This window comes from Otolemur garnettii, unplaced genomic scaffold (assembly GCF_000181295.1).
Source record: "Otolemur garnettii isolate 467f Iridium unplaced genomic scaffold, OtoGar3 scaffold00036, whole genome shotgun sequence".
NCBI classification, from domain to species: domain Eukaryota; kingdom Metazoa; phylum Chordata; class Mammalia; order Primates; family Galagidae; genus Otolemur; species Otolemur garnettii.
Genome location: NW_003852431.1, coordinates 13,095,373 through 13,100,683, shown reverse-complemented (window position 1 = coordinate 13,100,683; position 5,311 = coordinate 13,095,373). Strand labels below are relative to the sequence as shown.

The following is a 5,311-nucleotide window of genomic DNA, read 5'->3' as shown; positions in this document are numbered from 1 at the left end:
TCCTAGGCTTAGGCGATTCTCTTGCCTCAGCCTCCCAAGTAGCTAGGACTACATGCACCCGCCACAACGCCCGGCTATTTTTTGGTTGCAGTTTGGCCGGGGATGGGTTTGAACCCACCACCCTCAGTATATGGGGCCAGAGCCCTACCCACTGAGCCACAGGTGCTGCCCTTTTGCCTTAACTTTTAACAAAACTGGGATTATACTCTAATTACCACTTCGTTCTTTGCTTTTTTTCATTTAACATAGTTTAAACATTTTCCAAAATCATTAAAAATCACTAGAATCATTAAATCAAATATACATGTATATCATTTTAATGTCTGTACAATATACCATACTATGGAAATAAATAATTTACTTAATCATTATTCTACTATCGACTACCTTTCACTTAAACTTTTAAGGGACATAACCATTAGATGATCTGTAAAAATAACAGAACATCCCAGCTTAGTAGTTACACATTAGTATTATTTAACAAGAAACTATGTATAAAATGAACTGGCCTGGCGTGGTGGCTCACACCTCCTATCCTAGCAATCCGGGAAGCCAAGGCAAGAAAATCACTTGAGCTCAGGAGTTCCACACCAGCCTGAGCAAGAACAAGGCTACTGGCTCAGCGCCTGTGGCTCAAGTGGCTAAGGCACCAGCCACATACACCTAAGGTGGCGGGTTTGAATCCAGCCTGTGCTCGCCAAACAACAGTGATGGCTGCAACCAAAATTAATAGCCAGGTGTTGTGGCGGGCACCTGTGGTCCCAGCTACTTGGGAGGCGGAGGCAGGAGACTCACTTCAGCCCAGAAGTTAGAGGTTGCTGTGAGCTGTGATGCCAGGGCACTCTACCCAGGGCAACAGCTTGAAGCTCTGTCTCAAAAAAAAAAAAAAAAGAATAAAAGGGATGGAAAATATCACCTGCCCCCTCTTATTTGTAAAATAATGTGTTTTGCTCTAAGAGTTCCTCATAAAGCATAAAACCAGTCACATTAACATAAACTGAAATGTATGTGCACAGAAATCAGTGAAAGAAAAAGAAATTGATCAATTTGGGGGCCAGGCACAGTGGTGCATCCATGCAATCCCAGCACGTAGGGAGGCTGAGATAGAAGGACTGCTTGAGGCCAGGAGTTGTAGACCAGCAGTTTGAGACCAGCCTGGACAACATAACAAGACTTTGTTTCTACAAAAAAAAAATTGTTTAAAAAGTTTGGATTAAAAGTAGAGAAAATATGGGGTGGTGTCTGTGGCTCAGAAAGTAGAACACCGGCCCCATATACGGAGGGTGGCAGGTTCAAACCCAGCCCTGGCCAAACTGCAACAAAAAAATATTCACACAGGTGGGCACCTGTAGTTCCAGCTACTTGGGAGGCTGAGACAAGAGACTTGCCCAAGCCCAAGAGCTGGAGGTTGCTGTAAGCTGTGATGCCACAGCTCTACCCAGGGGGATAGCTTGAGGCTTTGCCTCAAAAAAAAAAAAAAAAAAGGGAACAATTGAAATAGGAATAACATTATTAAATACCATATATTTCTTTAAGCCTAGTGTTTATTTGAAAAAAAAAGATAGAAAAAAGAAAACATTAAATACCATTATCATATGGTTTCTTAACCAAGCCTTCATTTCTCAGAAGAAACATAATTTTTACCTTCTAAACATAGAGACTCAAAACCAGAAAGATTATCTCTGTGATATTCTGATTCAGTGAGTCCCCAGAATCTCAATTTTTTAAACTCCCTTGATGATTATAATAATCAGCCAAGTGTGGGAACTTCTGGTCTAAGCCATTTCATTATACATGCAGATAATGCTACTCAAGATTAATGAGATGAGAGAGGTTTCTTAGTGATTATATAATTCAACCTCCCTTTTAGAAAAGTGACAGAAAGTTGCAGTCTAGATCAAATAAGGGCCGTTATTTTTTTTTATTATTTTTTTTTTTTTTAGACAGAGCCTCAAGCTGTCCCCCTGGGTAGAGTGCTGTGGCATTACAGCTCACAGCAACCTCAACTCCTGGGCTCAAGCGAGTCTCCTGCCTCCGCCTCCCAAGTAGCTGGGACTACAGGCGCCCGCCACAATGCCTGGCCATTTTTTGATTGCAGCCATCATTGTTGTTTGGCGGGTCCGGGCTGGGGATTCGAACCCGCCACCTTAGGTGTACGTGGCTGGCGCCTTAGCCTGTTGAGCTATAGGCGCCGAGCCAAGGGCCGTTATTGTAAGGATACAGGTGACGGTAATAAAGACAGGATGGAGGAAGGCTCAGTTGACCAGCTGGACACATGGCAGCTCCCGGAGTTCAGCAGCTCAGTCCATGGACCTTTTCCTCTGTGATACCTCAGCTTCTCTGTTTTTCTCCTACTTTCTGTTTGCTCCTAGTTTCCACTTCCTCATTAACTTACTCATGGCCCTTTGTCTTGAGACAGGTTTCTGTGCATACTTTCACATCTACTCTGTATCACCTAGTTCTCCCTGGATTTCCCAAGGCTAAGGATCTAATTGGTCTACATCATCCTTGTAGGGTGAAACCTCTTTGCGGCAAGACTTCCAAAAGTTAGTAGCAGCCTGCAGATTGGCCACCATTACTGGGGAGCAGGGCCACTTAGTGCCCAGGGCTATTTGTTAAGAAGGACCTTGGTGAGGCAAGTTTTGTTCAGAAAGTAGACTGAGATTATGGCAGACTCTGTATTGTATCTATTACGTTATAATCTACAGGAAGAAAGCACACTGACATTAATGGGAAATAGGGTCAGATGAAAGCCACAAGATATAGATACTTACAAGCTATCAGCACTCTCAGATCAGCCTTTCCTACCCTGCTCTGTTCCAAGCAATGAACTATTCTCCTTCTGACTCTGACTTTAGCTTCATAACCTGATGGTGAATTTCTGAAATCCTGGCAGCAATCAGTACCCGGGTAACAATGACATTTCCCCAGTACCTCATATAGGTTATAATCCAGTGAGGATAAAATTAAGATGATTCAATATGTAAAGTATTAAGTGGGTAGTTATTTCCTTCTTTTTGCTTATCTGTATTCTCTATTGTGTTCTAAAATGAAGTCTGGGGTTTTTTGGTTTGTTTTTTTTTTGAGACAGAGTCTCACTGTGTCACCCTGGGTAGAGTGCTATGGCATCACAGCTCATGGCAACCTCAAACTCTTGGGCTCAAGCAATTCTCTTGCCTCGGCCTCCCAAGTAGCTGGGACTACAGGCGCCTGCCACAGCACCCTGCTATTTTGTTGTTATTGTCATTGTTGTTTAGCAGGCCCAGGCTGGGTTTGAACCCACCAACCCAAGTGCATGTGGCTGGTGCCCTAACTACTGTGCTACAGGCACCAAGCCAGGGTGTTTTGTTTTGTTTTAAGTAACAAGGGGGATTTTTTTCAAAAAAGGTATGTACTCAGCTATGTCCTGATGAAAACTGAGAGGTCACTCTGTAAACCAGTCAAATCCCAACAATGTGCTAATGTAGAATTAGTAATGTGAACTGACTAGGTAACCTGAGGCAAGTCTTTTAAATGCTCTCCGTGTGTTCTTATCTGCAAAATAAGGTGAGAGGCTATACGAAATGAATTCTGAACTCCTTTTATTCTAGCAAGCTGTGATTCTCTTCAGGCACTATAATTTTTAGTTATTCTTTTGAATATGTTCAGTTTTCCTAACAATATTTTTTACATTTTCTCTGAACTTGTTAGTAAGGAATTTATAATGCAGAGATTTGAAATAAGATCAAATCATTTCATAATCTTAGTTTTATAGCTAAGATGGAAACATTTCTAATTTACTTCCAGATCCTTTAGCTGAAATTATTAACTGTTGGTATTTTCTCTGACATTAAATTCAGCGATGGATGGATGGATGGATGGATAGGTGCATGTTAACGTAGGCTTTGAAAATACGAAGAGGGCACACACAGACCACTGTGAACTGGGCAATGGAGAGGAAGCGGCTGTGATGGAGAGAAAAAAGAAGAAATAAAGAGCTTGACATTTTTTCTGTGCTTCTTATATTTATAAAAACACTTTACAGTGAGCATGTACTATTTCTATATGAAGACAGCCCCAAACGGTGTATTTTATGGAGAAGCCCTCACCACTGAAATCGCCCGTGTGTCAGAGTTGTTGTTCCGGAGTTTAGTGACTGACAAAGACTAGATTGAACCACAGACTGTAAGTGCCCAAAGGTCAAAAGCTGGATTCCTGTTGTCTTTCACAGCACGGGAACAAAGCAGATACTCAGTAAATATTTGCTGAGGGGGAAAACACAGTTATTTACCTCCCCAATTTAGTTATCTTCTTGACTGTTAGGACTCTAAACTGGGTGGAGAACCCTAATGTTAAACTAACTCTGGGGAGAGTGAAAGCGACATCTCCCCAGGCTGTGGTTAGTGTGGCTTTGGCAGCCCGCGAGGCCCCGTCTGTCCCTTTCCTTAGAAACACCCAGTTCGTCTGGGGTATCGTCCACTTTCTCTCTCAAGGTAGCTTTTTGCTGTGCTAGCCCCTTTGTCCAGTCTCACTTTCTTCTTTCTAGAAAAACTTGAAGCTATTGGAATCCTCCTTAGCGGAGCTTCCCTTTTCCTCCCTGAGCAGCATGGGACTGTCTTTGGCTGGTTTTCTCCTGCCATCCTATTCCAGACCATGCTTTATACTCAGAGTTCATATCATTGTCACTGTTTCCTGAATACCTTCTTAAAAATGCAGATACAACCCTGCTATTAGTCTTTTCTCTGAATAGATTGTAAGCATTGAAACAAAAAAGAGCCGTAAGGCTTCAGGTAGGGTCAGAAACATAGTAAGGCATTGTCAGTACGTGGAATATGAAGTGTCTGAATTATGGTGACCTTACGATGGACATCAGGTCTTGGCTTGTATCTGTTATCTCGTTGTCTAACATGTTGGATGAGTAGATATAGTTTATATAACTTATATCTAAGTGGTTATGTGAACTTTGTGATTCCCTAGAAGTGCTTTAGAGAGCTATATGTGATCATCTGGAAGGAAGAAAATATTCAAATAAGTACAGTTCAATTCACCAAGTGTGTACCACCTATGTATACGCAAGAGCTTGTGCTAGACGTTGTGGGATCACTAAGACAGAATCAGCGGCTAGGTGCATGTAGCTCAAGTGGCTGGGTTACCAGCCACATACACTGGAGCTGGCAGACTCAAATCCAGCGTGGACGTGCCAAACAACAGTGATGGCTGCAACCAAAAAATAGCCTGGTGTTGTGGCGGGTGCCTGTAGTCCCAGCTACTTGGGAGGCGGAGGCAGAGAATCACTTGAGCCCAGGAGTTGGAGGTTGCTGTGACCTGTGAT

The 5,311-nt window shown here is 42.6% G+C and overlaps 1 protein-coding gene across 3 annotated transcripts in view; it reads left to right on the top strand.

Moving 5' to 3' along the window:
- PIBF1 (progesterone immunomodulatory binding factor 1) overlaps positions 1-5,311 on the top strand; it is a 263,961-nt gene that overhangs the window by 237,728 nt on the left and 20,922 nt on the right. The gene's annotated exons all lie outside the window — the stretch shown is intronic.